Source organism: Lissotriton vulgaris, chromosome 2_1 (genome assembly GCF_964263255.1).
Source record: "Lissotriton vulgaris chromosome 2_1, aLisVul1.2, whole genome shotgun sequence".
NCBI lineage: Eukaryota > Metazoa > Chordata > Amphibia > Caudata > Salamandridae > Lissotriton > Lissotriton vulgaris.
The window spans coordinates 391,453,056-391,472,515 of record NC_141687.1 but is presented as its reverse complement, the minus strand read 5'-3'; the positions used below and the strand labels follow the sequence as shown (position 1 = coordinate 391,472,515).

The window sequence follows — 19,460 nt, the reverse complement described above, 5'->3', positions numbered from 1 at the left end:
TGGCTCCTGAATCAAAGCCAAAATCCATCTGAAAACTGCATGTCTGACGCAAGAAGTCCTGCATCAGGATGCACTCAGCTACCTTACACATAAGCTCATGAATTCAGGAGGGTAGCCACTCTCTACAGAGTGCCAGTTTTTTGCTGCTGGACCATGCTAGATTAAGATGAAAAAAAAAGACCAGTACCTTCTTCGATGAGCCCCGGAAATATTGTACTCTCTCCCACAGTAGATTTGGTCAAATCCATCGACCATTGTTAAAAGTAGTTTACAGAACAGATTCCTAATATGAGGATCCGGACTAGGAGAAGGTCAGGATCACCCTACGCCTTGGGTACACACTTGCTGAGACGCAGCTATCAGTCTCACTGTCACGCTGCCAGGAGAGCGATTGCAGTTAACGAGCATTATGTTTTTTGTTTTCTGTTTCGGTTGCTTGATAATATATGTTGTGTAATGGGTTTTAGGTTTCTCTGTCCAGCCCTCTGATACCCTTGGGCCGTGTTTGCAGTACATAAAACACACACCAAAAAAATCCCCCCACACACACACATTTTTGTTTGTGGCTCCTTTCGAAGGACGAAAGTACCCAGTACTAACAGAGCTCAACTTAGTACACTACAGACATATATTCGGTTAGTGACTACACCCATTATGTCTATATTTATGGTATCGTAGCATTCAACATAACTTGCACCACTGAATAATTTCCTCATCTCGCTCCTGTACATGAAAACAAATATCCCACCTCCCCCTAAAACAAAATAGAGATTTTCAGAAAATACACTTGTTGTATTCTACATAATTATATCAGGTATTCTAGCCCTGCTGCCTCTAGCTGCTCAGCCAGAGTGTGTCTTAGTATTAGAATGTTGGTGTGCCTGTGAAGCGTCGAATGCCTGGGTGACCGAGTGGGATGAATGTGGCAGTTGGAGATGGGCTGAGCAGATGGGGAGGCTGCTCCTGGTGGGGCTGGTACCACACTAGGCTGGCTGCAGTACAGAGATGTTGTTACCTTACCTGAAGACTGAATAAACAAGTCTAGAATACATCCTGGCTCCTGGTGTCAATTCCACCAACGACACAACAACACTCTTTGTTGAAAAGCACAAATGTTTCCTTATCAGACAATAAACTAAGTTTTTCTCCAAACAAGCTTGACTTTTGTTCAAATATGCTCAGTCACCAAACAGTTGTGTTCTGTATTATTTTTATTTTTAACAAGAATGAATGTATTACTTCCCCACACCGACAAACTGCTGCACACCCACATGCATGGTCGTGTATTGACATTGTACAACCACCACATTCTCAAGATTAGTCTCACATTTCCAAGAAATACTGCTCATGTCTTCACATTTTCCAAGGATGACCTCTAAACGCTAGCTTGTACATGTAAACTGAGTATGCAGCTTGACTTGGATTTTCATCATAGATCCAAGCAGTAAAAGGCATTTGCCCTTCACTACACCTTCCACTTTCCATGTTCCCCATCCAATCCTTTCACGGTAGATTCTTCATCGACTTAGAAGAGGATGCTTGAAAAATGACACATACATCACAATCTAAATCCTTAGACAGCAGTCCTTTTCCATGGACGAGGCCGATTTTACAGGCTCAGCACAGTAAAGCTGCACCTATCTCACATGATTGATACAGAGACTGCAGTTTTATACAGTGACAATGAATTCATTACCATCACTAGGTAATGTCACCTGGTCAGGTCTGTTCTGCAAGTCATGGGTCACTGGGCAATCTAGTATTGTTGGGTTCCTATGTGACTACAGAAGATATAGGGACTAAGATTGCTCAAAAGTAATAGAGACTCCGAGTTGAGCCTCGACTCTTTCGCTACCAAGGGTGAGTTGTCAAGAATGACTTTTAGAGGTGGTCAGGGTACAGGATCTCATGCACACCATGAGCATAAAATTATACATCTAAAAATTGGTATGAAGTCAGTGCTATCATTTTGAAAGCTTATGGCTATTTATATTGAGAAGAAATACAAATAAGACATTCAAATCAGAATCTGCAATTAAAATGTAAGGATGCTGCAACTTCTGCGGCAAGGATATGCCTCAAAACATTAATCTGGTGGTTGCAATTTCATCCGCTAAAGATGCTAAAGAATTTAGTCATGTAGTCAATGCTCTAAGACAATACTTATTTATGGTGCCGAGAGGCAGAAAAAGAGTTCACTCAAGAGCAAATGGACAGTCTCAAAAGTATGCTCAAAACATTCATGACCTGTAGGTAAAAGTTCTAGAAAAGCTTCCTTTGATTGTTGTACCACTAGGGTCATGTCCCTAGGCTCTAGTTGGTTCTTGAAGAGATTGCAAAAAGGGAATGGCTGCAATACCTTGTCAGTGAGCTCTAAGCTAAAAACATAACTAGATAGCCCTGCAGCAATAGTCAATGCCACAGTCTCATGGTTGTGAACTCCTTAAACCTCATCAACATATAAACAACTGGATCAGCTCATTATGGTTTCTAATAGAGTGAAGGGATTTCGGTCAATGTCAAGATGTAAAAAATAGCGACTTCCAATGTCTAAGAACTGCACTAACACACAGTTCAAGATTGGCTGTCAAAAGTTTGGGAACTCGGTCCACCCAGAGTCCGCCCCAGTCACAGGACATTGAGCTTCTGGAATGAACTAGGTTTGGCTGGGATTAGGAGCAGTGACTGTACAAAACTGACCGCAATGTTGAACCAGACATGCTGAGGCTCAAGAGATGAAATCAATGTTCCCGAAATTGAACAAATGAGCCAATGAAAAGGAAATTACTAAAAAAGGCTCAGGTGCAAAGTATTTTAACTCCATGTTCATCTGGGGAATACCATCGGCGATGAAGGGAACAAGGGAAACCTAAAAGGGTCTCTTCCAACAAGCAAAACATAGAAGAGATCCTGTTCTACATTAAGTGTGACATTCAAATTGCCAAATGCTAGACTGCAAGAGGTAGGTTCACAAACAAACTGAGGCGGGAGAGCTCCAAGGAGTTTGTTTACCAAGTGCACTTCACCTTCTGGGACTCCTCTCATGTATTCTTCTGATGTGCTTGCTAGTAAGTCACACTAAGCATCCAGGTAGACCTCTCATTTTGGACTGGCTTTTTGTCTTTGAGCACCACCTCACAGTAGGTCTTTGGAAGTCAGGAGTAGGTTCTCTCCACTCAAGGAAGTACAACTGCTCAATTTCCTCACTGGGTCCAGTAACTGGTTTAGAGCTACAGTCTTATGCTTAGCCAAATCTTGACATCATCCAGCAACTCAAGCACGTCACTCGTGTGTAGACACAGTGCTTCTACTCTACTGCAGGAAGCTTGGAACTGCCTGTGATGTCAATAGGGGCCTCTGGGGAAGTGCCCTTGGCCTGGGGAAGCTGTCACTTTTAGAGCTTCTCTCATCACACTGCTCCAAACCACAGGAGAAGATCCTGATAGCCCTTCACCCTTAGCGACATTTACTCATAGCCCCAGGAGCTGCTGAGAAGCCAGACTGCCTGGATTTATTTATTTGAAGAGTTTTATATAGAGCTGGCTACACCAAGAGGTATCAGAGCACTTTCCATGAGTGGCATTAAGAAAAACAGTTTTACATAATTACATCAGAATACCAGAGCACAGAATAACACAGAAAACAAGTTAATGGAGCATAGAAGAGATTCGCAGAGGAAGCAAGCTCGGGGACACAGGGCAGTGGCGTTGCGGCATTCACATTGCTGCTTTGTCAGGAGAAGATGACTCATGCGTCCCAGCAGCAGCTCTGGAAAGGCGTAGTGGGATGCCGAGCAACCGTGGTCAAGCCCAGAAGGTAGGTGACGGCCGGAGGGGTGATACCTAGCCCATCTCCTCTCAGCTACGTAGGCAGCTCAACAAGAAGCATCAGCCATGTTGATAGGGATACACTAGCATCTATCTGGATACTTGGTGGGTGTTGTGGCCTGACAACAAAATTCACTTGGGGTGGGAGGAAACGCCGGAATGCAGTCCATAAATCCCCAGAGGTGAGGGTCGTAGAAGGGGGAAATTTTCAGGGATTAATGCCAAAAAGGCAGTCCCAAGTCAGGAAACTCCCAGCCGGAGCTCCTTACCCTGCGGCCATCTTGTGTTCCTCTGCCTCTTCCTCCCTTGCGTCTGTCCTTGTGGGGCTAAATTCCTTTTGCTCCATATGTGTCCCCACGTCGCGTATGTTCCCTGCTTGTGTAGCTAAAGATCATTAATGAGTGTGAGAAATTGTAGGTAGCAGCCTGGCTATTTCAGGCCTTTGGTGTGGTGGCCATGTCGAGGTCAGGCACCCGGGTAAACTGAAATCCCTCATTCGCTGTCCCCAGATGCCTCCAAACACCAGGGTAAGCTGCTTAGTAGGCCTCTGTTAGCCCCTGCAGACTCCAGTAGCCCCGCTGGTACCTGCATTTGAGGAGATCTTTTGTGGCTTGCACAGCCGCCATATTGGAGTCAGGCATCAGCCTCATGTGTGTTTCATGTTCAAGTCATTGACACTGTGACACTGACACTTTGCTTTTACAACATTCAACTACTTTCTTTGGAGAACAGCAATATGATTTTTACCAAATGGCGAGAAATTGACAATACCTTGCTCACTTCTGATCTGTTCTTTCACTCGCTATTTTACAAGCCTTGCTGTACATGGCTTGAGGTACTTTATCCGAGAACACTACTGTATTTTGGAATTTGTTAACTACGGGGGCTTGACCCAACCTTCTAATATGTGCATTATATGTTTTTTGAAGGGATTCACAATTTATCTTACATGATGTAAATAGCACCCATCACTGTAATCTTGGACTTTATCCTTCTGCTATTTATGTCAAACACTTATTTTATGGAATGCATCACATTCACTAGCTGTATTTCTCGCATGATGTAATTAGATTCTTATTGTACGATTGATTTTGGCACATGCATGCTCTATTCTAGCCCTGATTAAGTCATTTGTTACATCTGTATGATGAAATATGTGTTGGCTAGATCCTGATAAAAAAATTGAGAAACATATACCAATAAAGAAGATCCACTTTTATCCTGTTGACATTTGAGGATTTCTTCAGAGTGCTTGCATCTCAAGTCGCATATAATCAAACGATCTGAACTAAAAGAGCATAGAAAACTCAATGTCTAAATCAGCATGCAACATCTGCAAAGCAGGCGATATTTTGCGAACCTACTAAAAAAAAATTGAGGATTGTACATCCGAGCCATGGAGATAGATTTGCAGTCAGAAAATGTTTAATATTTCTGAAATACTAAAGCTATTTTCCCAAAATCTAATTAACCCAGCTCGATACCTATTCAGGAGGCAAGAATTGCATTCCTTAAGAATATAGATTTCCCGGGTATCTCCACAAGTTGCAGAGACTATCTTGATAATCCTACCACAACTGAAGAAATAGTTCGGTCGATTACGTGCTCTTATCTCAAACAGAGGGTCACCTGATTTTCAAATATCCTCTCTTGGATGCAAGATACCATTGGTAATTTTTCCTTCCTTGGAGAGATATAGAAAACCACTACTGACGCAATTAGATTGATAATTCCAATTTAAGACAACAGCCCACAACCAGTAGCATCAGTTCAATCAAGGTTTTTCTAAAGGGTACACATTCTAGCGCCAATACTGCACATTTTGAAACATTATCAAGAGCACTAGTTTCATAGATTACACACTTGGGAGTAGTATAGCTTGGAACTGAAAAGGCTCGGTCTCTTGGCAATTGCCCCAGACACCTCTGAATACATTTCAGCCGAGGAGGGACTGTAAAGTGTGGGGTACTGATTGTGGGCTGTACAGAGATCTCCTCAGCAATTATTAAGCCTTTTGCTGAACATTTACAGCAAAGGGGCTGTACTGCTCTAGTGACATTTGCAGGATAAGCCTTAGATGAACGGGGTCTTCTGAGCATCTCTCCTAGAGGTATTGTGCCTGAGGTCTGAGCAAGAGTTTATCACTGCTGGATCTCTCAGCAAAGCATGGATGCAAGTCTATCCGGGATATCTCTTTGTATATTATATGTTGATGGTCCCTCAATGAAGAGGGCTTCATTTAACACATCTTATCTCGAGAGGTGGTTATGCTGCCCATCCGTCTCCAGGAAGAACTGTCATAGTGGATCTTGGGTGAGGGATAAAGTTGGCCCCAACTGCTGAGAGTAGAGCTGTGACTGGCACCCTTGTGATATAAGATCAAACACTGCTGCCCCATTCTCTGTGTTACTTTGAGTGTGTACCTTCCCCGTTCCTCCCACTAAGGTTCTCCATCCCCTGCAAAGATGCCACACTGTACGCTTCGAGCTCTGCTCAGCCCGCCCTGCCTCTCGGCCCTCATGTACATGTCCCTTGGCTCTTTCAATGTGGTGACCAGTGTGCAAAACAGTTTGACACTCATGCTCTTCACTCCTGCACTAGATCCACTGACACGTAAGCTTGATGTTAGTCAACTTTCGGCCATGTCCCATGATGGCTGCGCCCAAAGTAAATAAAGATGTGAGCTTGAAAAGTAGTTCTTTACAATACAAGTCCTTCCATTTACAATAGTATGGTTGAACGGGTAGGAACACCATTTACATTGACATGAAAAGCTGGAAGCTTTAATTTTGGGAGAGCAGGACATGTACTCTTTTCTATGAATTAATGAATTTGATTTGGAAAGTGCGCCGTTACCCTAAGGGGTGTCCTAACACTAATGAATCCGGTTAAAGAAAGGGAAAGTTAAGAAGACTTGAAGAACAGGTTTTCAGATGTTTTCCAAAATGAGAACTGAAACTGCATCTTGTGTACACTAAGAGGGAGTGAATTCTGCTGTTTGGCAAACAAAAATGTGAAAAAGCATCGGCCAGTGTAAGTCTTCTAACATGAGACAGAATAAGAAGGCTGAATACGTGTGAGTGGGCAATTGGGATATTATTTATGAAATTTTATTCAGAGATAATTATGGCCAGAATTGTGGAAAGCAAAATGACATAAGAAAGCAACTTAAAATAGAGCACTTAGTGGCAAGAGGCCAATGTAGTTTCTGGACATGAGCAGAAATAGACGTGTGGGAAGGAAGACATAGGATGAGGTAAGATACTGCAATTCTGAACCACATGCCTGGGATGCCTGGGTATTGAGAATTTCAGCAGTCCACGACAGAAGTGATGAGGGGTTCTTCTACAGTCTTTCTGGAGGAGATGAGAAGCAAAGGGATAATTTTGCTTAGCATTCGAAAGTAGTAAAACCAGGAGGCAGAAACCGGGCTAATTTGATAAGACTAAAAAAAACGAGATAAGTCAGAAAAGATTCACATGTTTCTGGCAACAGTGATAGGAACATGGGTGACTCCAACCTCTGTGAACCACAGAAAAGACCAGATGGATGTTCCAAAAATTAGAACCTCGGTCTTGTCAAAGTTACATTTAAGGCAGTTGATTGATATTCAGTCAGCTACCACTCGCGCATAATGGGAAAATCTACGGTGCTTTTTTTTATTACTGATAAGGATACAATAAATTGTGTATCATGAGCACATGAGGTCAAAGCTCTCTATGTGAGCAGAAGGATATTTGCTTTGAACTCGCATAGCAAAGGGTTCTTCAATACGTCAGGCAACAAACTGAATGCCTAGTTTTTTGTTTGTCCACAACAGTTGTTTCCTCAAGTCACCGCTGCACGGTGACTTTGATGCTAATTTAAACCAAAAAATGACACTGTTCCTAAGGCGGGGTGCAAATTGTCACCCAAACGCCCATGGAAAAAAGAAAGAAAGCCAGGGAAAAGAAACTAGGTTGAATAGGGATCCATGAGTGAAAAAGAGAAACAAGCCTTGCCTCATGTTGCTCTCACACACCCCGAAGGATGTCATGCTTCACCATAGGGCATTTGCTCCTCATCGGGCCAGCGCTGCAATGCCCTAGGGGTCCCCCGAAGGGTCACTTCAACTGAGATCTTTTTAGAGAGATGCAGGATGGTGACTGCGGGTGTGTGAGGTGAGGGTCCTAAAAAGAGGGTGATAAGTGTGTGCAACGTGAATGTAGAAAATCAAGAGGTTTCTATACAAAGGTAATAAACAGGGAGCAGTGCCCATTGTAAAAGTACAAATAGATTCCCAAGGGTAGAATATGACCCCACCAGGCAGAACATGCCTGGGTATGTTTCGCCCCCTTGTTGCCATAAGGGTTATTGGCGCTTCTTCAGGACCAGAGACAAACAAATGGGGAGAAGTGCACATGAAAGGAAATTTTAAAAAAACGAATACCCTCAGAGTAAGTCAGGGCGCATAGTTGAAAATGCTCCTGATCGCAACCTAGGAGAAACAAACAGGATAGAACACAAAGAATGTGCATCAGTCCAACTTGATGCATCATAGTGTGCCACGGTCGTGTGCACATCATATCTGGCGTTAGGTTTCGTGCCCAACCTACCGTGGTATGCACTGGGGGTGCCACGTGGGGCCTACGCTCCATTATGTGCTGCCTCATGTTTTGTGCATCTCTCTAAAAAGATCTCCGTTAAAGTGACCCTTCGGGGGACCCGTAGGGCATTGCACCGCCGGCCCGACAAGGAGAAAATACCCAATGATGAAGCATGACATCCTTCGGGGTGTGTGAGGGCAACAGGATACAATACTTGTTCCTCCTTTTCACTCATGGATCCCGATTCAACCTAGTTTCTTTTCCCTGTTTTTCTTTTTTTTCTATGGGCGTTTTGGTGTTTAAATAACACATTTGAGGAGCATGGACTATGGACCATTAATGGCTTCTTGGTCCCCTCGCTTCACTTGGGTTTTGTTGGTATAGTCTTTTATGCAAAACCTAAAAATGTGAGGAGAATTATATTTTCTGACCTGGAAAGAGAATTTCTGAGCCTCTGTCCATAGTTCCCGGACTTCATCTTTCCGAACATGAAGTCTCTGCCTTTAAGTGAACCCTCCTTAAATGATTTGCAAACATTTTCTCTTTTTTTTTTACCTGTTTAGACTGCGTAGTACCTCTCCTCCGAAAAGAAGAAATTACGTTCAGAAGATCTCGATTCGTAGCACCAAGTCTTTCCTGATACCAGAGCCCCAAAGTTCTTGACTCCAAACACCAGCGCATTGGGTCGCAAAAAGGAGGCTTCACCTGGTGGCAGTTATTCTTTGTCCTGAGAGAAGTGAAAGCATGTTATGCATAATATCAAAACACAACAAAAAAAATTGCTCCATTAAAAATGTATTTTTGAAAATGTATGTCATTTTTCTACTTTCTGTTCACTGCTAACATTAGAAAACTGAATTAAACGATTCAAGAAATTCCATTTACGTTTTTGATTCATTTCTCAGAAATCTAGAGATACAAGCTAAAAAGATTGAGCAACACGTGACCGATCAGGAACAAATGTGGGATATTATCAAGTGGTCGTATATATTGTTGGCCTCTGATACCCCTCTCCATCCTAAATGACTGGACGCAGGACTCCTGAATAACTTCCAAACTACTTTATGCCCAGATACGTGGACTTTCTGAAATAAACTATTATATTAATTTATTACATTTCATCTATTTTGTTTTTTGGGTTAAACAAGCTGCTAAATGGGAGTTTCATACTTTCTTCATGCATCTATTTATTTTAAAGCATGCAGGTCAACTTCGATCACGACTTAGAAGCTGTTTTTTTGCGTGTAAACATTACGTTGCCATATAATCCAATGTGTGCTGCACAATTTGCAGTTTCTGACAAAACTATTGTTTACAGATAATAAAGGCTTTGACATGAATGAACACCATGCTCGAAACAAAGTTAACTATTGTCAGTTGAATTGAGGCATATAAATATGTGACAATTGACCATAAGATGCATACATCTCCAAATGATGTACTAGGAGGGGCGAAAGGGAGAGCTTTAGTCTGCAGCAGAAAACGATGACCTTAAATGTAATTCAGACAAAATGGAAATATTTGTTTCAACATTCAAGTAAATTCTTGTTTACAACTGACACTTTCTCAAACAGCAATAATTTCAGGGAAATTCTCAACGTTTTGAAGAATACCACACTTAGCCGGATGTCTTGAATCCGCAATTACCTCCTAATGAAACATACAAAATAGACATGGAATGCGCTATTCTGCTCCTCAATGTAAGGAGGTACTTCGCACGGTACTGTTTTCGGAAAACCTGGCAACCATGAAACTACAGACAAGTAATAGATCATAACTGGGATACAAAGAATAAACAAGTCGCTTTTTCTTGCAAGATTCTTCTATATTCAGCCTTGTTCTGAGCTAAATGCGTGCCATAGCTGAATTGCACACTTGTTTTTTTTTACATTAACTATTTTATTCAAAAATAGTTTACTGCTGTTGAATGCATTCACTAGTCTTATCTTGCAATAAATATGTAGCTTATGTATTTTTATGGTACTCGGACCCCTTTTTTGTTTCAATGTCTCCTAAAATAATGTCAAAGAAATTACCTTTGAATATTTTGTATGCTATATAATTGTCTTTCTGTTAATTTTAAGATGTCTTTCCATGCTGAATAATTTTCAAACCTGCCATCCGAGTGGTCCATTACTGCATTATTGTTCCAGTGACCACATTCAAAGCAAAGACTTTAACAACAATCACAGAACTTTGGAGGTTAATCTCCTACTTAATGGCCTCGTCAGATCTGGACTGGTTTGGCTCAACCCATTTGTTATTTTCCGTTGTACCCTGTTTTGTGAAATGCTCTGAATCAACTGTTCATGTCTATCTTGAATATTACCTTGGCGCACATGACATAAATAAAGTAAGTGAATAAGGTCATTAGCTTATTTTGAGGACAGACCCTATTCTTTTGTATTACCTTCAGAGACAGGAAAAGCAAGGTCATTTTCATATTAAAGTTATCCAAATCCAAACCAATAACTAATTCAAATGAAATTCTGATCCATATTTTTAAACACCAATAATAAGCTTAAAAAATGCACTCAACAATCCGGCATTAGTGGGACTGAGCAGTGCGGAGGGTAGGGGCACCCGCCAGGGGTGTCCTCTCCCCCCCCTATTGTTTGCCATAGCCGTCGAACCCCTCGCGGCGTGAGCCCGGCTGGGACAGGCATATCAGGGGCTGGATGTCTATGGACAGGTAAACCACATTGCATTGTATGTAGATGACCTGCTGATGTTCTTGGCGGACTCGACTGACTCTCTGCGTGGGGCTAAGTCCCTCCTACAATCATTGAGCAGGGTGTCAGGCCTCCGGGTGAACTGGACGAAGTCCTACCTGTTCCCGGCCCGCCCACGCAGAATATGTCCACAGTCCAGGGGGGGGTGACGTGGGAGGAGAGGAGTCTTCGCTACCTAGGGACCTCGATCTTCCATGATAAGGCAGATATCCTTGAGGGAAATATTGGGTCGGCAATCAGGCTCACTAAGGTGAACTTCGACTTTTGGAGCACGCTCCCATTGTCACTAATGGGGAGAGTGGCGCTCCTCAAGATGGTGACCCTGCCGCGGCTGCTGTATGTCTTCAGGACCCTCCCGATCTGGATCCCGGCGAGCTACTTCCGGCGGCTGAGATCGATGGTGATCGGCTTTCTGTGGGGGGCAGGCAGACGCAGGGTGGCGCACAATACACTTCTCCGCCCTAGAGCGGAAGGAGGACTAGCGGTGCCAGACTTCGAGCTATACTACCTGGCGGCTCAGCTGCAATGGCTGACACAATGGGTCGCAAGAGCCAGGAGAGGGGAGGACGGATCGGGGGAGCCGGCGGGACCGGCTCAGGTGTTATCCCGGATTGTTCTGGGACTCCCGGTGGGAGATTTCGACCTCACTCAGGAATTTGCGACGCCCCGGAAATGCTGGAATAGATATCGCCGGAGGGGCGGTATTGCAGTCCCATATGCACCTGAGATCCCGCTCAAGCTATGCAGGGCACTACCGCATGGAGGTTCATGGCACGGGCTGGAAAGTTGGGAGCTGCAGGGGCTGACGTCCATGGGGGACCTCTATGAGAACAGGGTGTTGCTGCCTTTTGACCTCTTGAGAGACCGCTTTGAACTGGCGGGGGGGGGGGGGGACTTCCACCTTCATGCGGCGCTAACGACGGCGATCCGCAAGCACTGGAGGACGGGCATGACGGAGCCGCCACCATACCTGGGCTGCCAGTACGTGGTGATGATGGCGGGGACGGTCAAGGCAGTCACGTGCCTATATAGGCGCATGGTCTCGGAGACTGTCGCCCCACTGCTGTCCCTGAAGGCGAGATGGGAGGCTGACCTGACGACGGAGATCCCTGAGGAGGCGTGGGCTAGCATAGTGGAACGGGCCCGAAACGGGACACGCAACGCTAGGTTCCAGCTGGTGCACTTTTATGTCCTGCACAGGGCCTACCTGACCCCTGACAAGTTGCATAAATATTTCCCGACCCATCCGGCAGCCTGCCCGCGATGCCCGGCGGACTTGGCTGATTTCCAGCACATGTTCTGGTCCTGCCAGAGTAGTGTTCCTTTTGGCGGGAGGTAGTGGATAGCCTGAGGGAGGTTATGGAGAGGGACTTGCAATTCACCATGGCATACTGCATCCTACACTGGTTCCCTCACACATCGAAGAACAAGATTACTAGCAAGTTTCTGGACCTGGGTCTACTTTTAGCGAAGCGTGCCATAACATACCAATGGAAGGCGAATAGGGGCCCCACTGTGGAGAGATGGAAGGCTGAGCTTCACAAATGGGCCTGATGTGAGGGGGGAGCTCCGTATGCAGTCTGCGCTTAGGGCAGGCAATGACGCGGCTCTGGAGGGGGCTAGGGCGTGGGAGAGGTTGGTCTTAGACCTCACACTTTTGGACCTGGATGAGGAAGACAACCCTGCGCATAGCCCTGCTCCGGCAGAACATCCGCCTGGGGGGATGGTGGCCTAGTCTCCCTCCCTTGTTCCCCTACTTCCTCTGTGATAACTGACAGCTGTTTGTTGATTGCTCCTGATGGTCTACTTCGGGTATGGATTAGTCGGGATGGATGCGAACTCGCACTGGTGGTACTCTGACACGCCTGGGGGTGTGGGGGGCAGGGATAGGGGCGGGGGGAGTAGATCTAGGAGAGGGGAGGGGGGTAGGAGGGGTTGGGAGGGATGGGCGGGAGGGGGGTTGTTGTTTAGAAATAGAGAAGAGAGACTACTGGGTCTGTTGGACATTGCGTACATGGGGGGGGAATGCAAGGACTGAAAAGCAGCACTGCCATTTCCCGAATGACTGGTTGTCGCTGAGCCATGCTGTATTCTCCAGCACAGAACTTTCTCCGCTGTTGCGCCGCTCGACCTCCGGGGTGTGAGCTAAATGGCTGTGTGACACATATAATAGAGATTCATATATATAATGCACAACAGAGGGAATGGCACAAATGTCCTGACTGTACCACCTAATTTGCTGCAATAAAAAGATATTTACAAAAAAAAAATAAGAATTAGTGGGACTGAGCAGTCATATCCACATCACAGCAGCACACCTGAAATGACTCCAGTCACTCCAGAAAGGGGGCCTCAAGCGACAAGAGCCTTGGTTGGCATACTGGGTGGGACTCCATAGGTTTGTTGGTGTAAGCGAAAACAGTAAATTGGACCAATCTGTTCTAGCCATCTGCCACTGTTCACAGCTTATTCTGTAATGTCCTCAGATGCCTCATTGGGCCCGAGGTTACATCAATGGGGGACCTCAAAGGGCCACGGCAGGAGGGAGGGGTGAGAACTCCCAATAACTATAATGACTGAGCGACAGGGTGGGCTGGGGACCCCGAGAGAAGAGGTGAAAAGGGGCATCCCTGGATTACCATGGGTGCGCCTAGTGACTTGGATTTACAAGCAACTGGACAGGGACAGTAAGGGAGTGAGGGTGGCAACACTTCCACCCACCTATAGAGATACACCAAGAAGAACTTTAGCCAACATAGAGGCAGTGGGGCATGAGCCAGTTGCCCACATCACAGCACCATGCGACAAGGACGCAGAGCTGTAATCAGATACAGTAAGGGCAGCTAAGCCTGGATTAGCCATCATGCTACAGCACCAAATCTAAGATATGGCTGGTGGGAAGGCAAACAATGAATTGTCTATTAAGGGCTTTTTACAGTCCATTGCAGATATGGTTGCACCAGCACTGACAAAAGAAGCAGCTCGGATGGAGACCATGGAGGGGGTTCTGGACAGGATGTGGACTCTGACCAGGCAATCACCAAATAATTATTTTTACAGGTGTTTCGAGACGTTATAGACGACATCCAAGGGCTGTATTATAGAAAGTACCTACGGGCGCAATGGGCATGTGGGCCTGCTTTGTGCGCCCCTTTGGTGTTACAGAAGTAGCTGCAGATGCTGGTGTTGCCCGTTCTGTAATACAGAGTGCTGGCACACATGTAGCGCCAGAGCTATCTTAAGAGGGTGTTACTTCATTTACATGGGGGCGTGGCCCCAAGTAAATGAGGGAATCTTTTTACCTCTGCGCCCGCACTGTATTATGGGTGCAGGCACAAAGCAAAACTCAGGAGGCACACTCAAAAGTGTAGAACATAAAGGTGAGGCACTGTCAGAGCACCCCTGATGGTAGCCCTCAAGAGGGGAGCATGGGGGTCTTCTGGACTCCAGACATCATCTTGCAGGCAGGTTCAGTCACTCACTGCACCCTCCCGCAAGAGGATCTCTAATCCTTCTGAAAACTGCAGGCAGCTTACCTCCTACACAGATAAACACTGAGTGGCTTTAAGGGCAGCCGCTTCGTATTTCACTTGAATGTGCTGCCCCCGGGCTACACAAGTTTGTGGCTGCCCGGGGACAGCGTGTTCTTCAATATAGGGAGCAATTCTGCTATTTCGCACCTATTTAAAGGTGCGCCTTAGCACAAACAGGAAAACTGCAACCTTATATGTGTAATAAGGCCCCCAGTAGTCAAAACAGATAAGAACAGTGTCTTGCAAGAAATAAGACAACACATGATTGAAGCAGGAAACTAGGTCAAAGAAGTGAAAAAGGCTCTCCAACAGCAAGTCAATAACTGTGATCAACTACAGCAGTGCATTATAACCTGCAAGGAAAAACATCATTCTACAGGAGAAGTGTGAGGACCTCGAGAAACAATCGAGATGCAACAACATCTGCATTGCATACAAATCCACAGAAATACCAATGGAAATCCAGTGAGCCAATCTTTCAGTATATGTCCAGAACTTGTTTGACGCTATATTTTACATTTTAGTGTAGACTAAATATATATCAAACTGCATAGAAAAAACCGAATCTTTCAATGGAAAGACAACAAGGGTCCCATCCCCAATGTGGTGACAAGAGTCCATTTCTAGGAGGAAAAGGAAATCATCATGGCCCATCTCATTCAACAGCTTATTGATACAATTATTACAAGATCTTTCCTCTGTCCCTCTTGCAAAGTGTAGATCTTTCAGGCCCATCACAGAACTGTTAAAGCCCAACTGGGCCACCCATTCTACATTATTTTTCTCTAGAAGGTTAACCAATTTACCTTTACCTACCTGGAAGATGCTTACTCCTGGTGAGGCTGAATGAACAGAGCAAATCCCAGACTTAAGCAGGCACACCAAACATGAGGAAAACCAGAGAATCCTGGAGAAAGGTAACAATACATAATTTGGATGATACCCGCAGCACCCGCCAAGGGGAGCATTTTGATCATGGGGCCAAGGTGATGGGGGAAAGTGTGTGAGCAGGGTCTAGATGGTATGAATTTACAGGGCTGATACACCGCCTACCTACTGACTTTGACATACGCGCCGCCAGGAGGGAGGGATAGAGAAAGGAACAATACTCTGTGGGAGCAGGTATTTCCCAACTTATCTCACATACTTGTATGTCCTAAGTACCAAGTTGAGCCATACCCTAATTCAGTTACTTCGTTAAATCCCTTTAGTTCTTGTTCTGCTCAGGATGAGGGACAAACGGACACCATCATTATTCACATATATTTCAAGACAGGCCCCCCCAAGGGCAGTATTCTTACCACTGAAGTGTTACCACTGGAGAGTGTGATGGATAGAGCCCACTATTGTTGATATCAACATATATTGTCAGGTGTCCGAACAGCCCCACAAAACGCTCAAGTCTCCTGGGGGAAATCGCAAGATCAAGACAAGAGACCCACCTGTTAAGAAAAGACCAACAAAGACTAAGATTAAGGCATTTCTCCACACAATACATCGCTGACGTTCAAACCAAGGCAGCGGTTGTAGCTATCCTAATCTATTATCGTCACAAATTTGTGGAGAAGCCAGTCAAAACAGACAAGCAAGGTCGTTGGAGGATTCTAACACATTTATGTGATAGCCTACCGAACACCAGAGCCTCCATCTATCAAACATAACAGGTCAGCTGAAATTTCTCCCTCCAGTGATACACTATGTGGCTAACATATCACACCACCTTGTCATAAATGGGAGGAATTCAATTGGATGATGCATCTCACTCGAGACAAATAGCATCAGCGGTCAGGGTGAACAACAACCCTATCAGCCACTAGCAAAGTCCTTCTTAATGACTTGACCCTAGTAGACTCATGGGTCCACAGACACCCCTTGAAGATACATTATTACCTCTATTTTGCAGCACATCAGATCTACATATATCAACCATATACCTGTAGAGCAGAGATTATCAAACATTTGAGAAGTCGAGCAGGGAATACAAAAGAGGGCACGTGGCAATTGGTGGCTTAATGACTCCCTATTAAAGGGTCCAGCAGTCCTACAAGAAATTAATAAAACCATACAAGAATATATCACATTTAACACCAGTGACTTTGTCCTCAAGAGTGGAGTGGGACGAATTAAAAACAGTTATCAGGATGACCCTTAACCAGGAGGCTGGTTGCCTTTGCTGCATGGGAGAGACTGCACTAACTGTCCTTATGGGAAAGCTGGTAATTCTGGAGCAATAACAAAGTGAAATCCTCTAGGAAAACTGGGAGACAGTTGACCTATCAGAGGACAGTTACACCACTTGGAAAATGATAAAGTGAGTTACATACTAACTAGGATCAAAGTTCACTTCCAAGAAGGGGGTATGAAAAAGGGAGCCCTATTTGTAAACACATTCTGAGCAGAACAAGCTCAGAGATATCTTGGGGAGATTAAAAACGCAAAAGATAGATTCCCACATGACTCAGCAGGAAAAACTATGGGCCATTCATGCCTACTGTGAGCAGTTTGATAACACCGCTCTGACAGACCTAGCAGCAATAAATGTCTATCTACAATCAGTTTCCATGCTTACTGTGCCCCCATCTGAGTCTGAACAATTGGACAAGGCTTTCTCAATGGCTGAGGTCCTTAGAGTATTTAAAAATCTGAAGGTGGGCAACACTCCTGCACATGCCAGCACTTTATAGCAATTTTGCTTGCTTAATAGCCCACTCCTCGGAAAAGTCTTGAATCGCCTCCATAGGTCCGAGGGACTATCTTCAGCTATGGCCAAAGCTACAATCACACTGATCGCAAAACCAAAAAAAGGTCCACTTGTGTGCTCATCATATCAACTGATCTCCTTGTTGCACATAGAAACAAACTTCTTCCCCAAGGTTTTAGCAAACCAAATGAAGGTGGTACTACAGCTGTTAATAAAAGCTGATCTAACAGGCTTTATTCCAACTAAATCCACTAGTGACAAAGCTGATCAAGCAGGCTTTATTCCAACCAAATCCACTAGTGCTATCAAATGCTATCAATGTCCTCCATCTAATTGACCTAGCGCGAAAAAGCCATAAAGAAGTGGTCCTGTTGTCCCTAGACCTGGAAAAATCATTTGACAGGGTCGACTGGGGCATGATGCAGACTGCACTAGTCTGATCGGAGAAAGATTTGGGGATGGATTGAAGCACTCTATGCTGCACTGTGGGCTAGATTTTGGGTGAATGGCAAGACCTCTCAGAGAGTAGCAACACAGTGAGGCACGAGGCAAGGTTGCGCTCTTCCCTCAATGCTATTCATGATATATTTGGAACCCTCTCCTGTGAAATATAAGGGATCATCATAAAATTCAGGAACTTAATTATCAGGTACACATTTAAGGTGTCAGCCTTTGTGCACAATAACTTGCTATACCTCACCATAAGACCCTAAGAGCGGAGCACTGTGTTCTGGCCGGAGATTTTAATTTCCATATGGAAGACAGCTCTGACCCGGATACGTCTAAAATGATTGATATCACGGCTTCTCTAGGCTTGTTCTCCTATCTTTCTGGACCAACGCATGACAAGGGCCATACTCTGGATCAGGTTTTCTCTACATCCCCGGTTGAGGTGACAGCAGTGTTGCCGGTATTATGGTCCGACCACCGGCTAGCCTATTTTTATATACTCGGCACAAAGAAACCAGCATCTACTACTATCAGACATCAGGGAATAGCTGCAAGGGCGTATCATCGGGTGACCCAGGAGATGCTGGCACAGGCTTTACAAGACCATCCCGTCCCCTTTACAGGGGATCTGGATAAAGATCTTGAAACCCTGCAGATATGGTTTACAGATAGGTTGAACGATCTAGCCCCTGTGACTCCCCCTCGTAACAATTTGAAACGAGTTTCGGCCCCTTGGTTCACTGAAGTGCTGGCGCACTCCTGGAGGCAATGTAAAGTGGCCGAAAGGGTGTGGCGGTCGCAGTACGATGCGGAGGCGAGGCATACCTATAAATCGATGGTTAAAGTCTACCATCGGGAAATCCTCCAGGAGAAAAAATGCTATTTTTCTAGTAGAATCGAGGATGCTGCTAACTCCTGCAAGGAGATCTTCTCGATTGTTAGGGAATTTATGACCCCGCGCCCTAACTCAGCTCAGACTGCCCCCTCTGAGACATGGGCTGCCACCCTTGCCAACTTCTTCACTATGAAGATCAGGCTGATTCAGGACTCCTTTCCTGCTAGGCCGGTCGATGTTTATCCTAGCCTCTTAGATGGGTCAGTCCACCCCTCGTCATCAGGCCCAGTCCTGGCAGCTTTTCCATCACTCTCGCTACCTTTGTCGCTATCACTCATGACGAATCTCAAATCTGGCTCTCCCCTTGACCCTTGCCCGGCCAAATTCCTAGCTAAAATGGCGACTATTATCAATCCTTTGGCCAACCCACTTTTGAACCTTTCATTGAGTCAGGGGGTAATTCCGTAGACATGGAAGCAGGCCATGGTCATCCCCCTTCTTAAGAAACCGAGCCATGCCCCGGAAGTCCCGGCCAATTACAGGCCCGTTTCGCTTCTTCCTGCATTAGTTAAAATCTTGGAGAAGCATGTACATGGTGTGCTCTCCAATTTTTTGGAGTCTCACGAGCTATTGCATGCCTCTCAATCTGGCTTCCGCCCCAACTTAAGCACAGAGACGGCGCTGTTGGAGGAATCGGAGGCCATCAAGGAGGCGCTGGATTCAGGAGGCAAAGCTATGCTGGTCATGCTTGACTTGTCGGCGGCCTTCGACACCGTCCCCCATGAGGGTCTCCTTG

General features: G+C 45.2%; 1 protein-coding gene across 1 annotated transcript in view; it reads right to left on the bottom strand.

The window, feature by feature from the left end:
• Positions 1 to 19,460, bottom strand: part of CFLAR (CASP8 and FADD like apoptosis regulator) — a 462,739-nt gene that overhangs the window by 343,632 nt on the left and 99,647 nt on the right. Inside the window, exons 2-3 of the mRNA XM_086955239.1 lie at positions 15,980 to 16,120; positions 8,969 to 9,140 (exon numbers count right to left, since the gene is read on the bottom strand). The gene's annotated coding sequence lies outside the window, so the exon portion shown is untranslated. The remainder of the gene's footprint in view (positions 1 to 8,968; positions 9,141 to 15,979; positions 16,121 to 19,460) is intronic.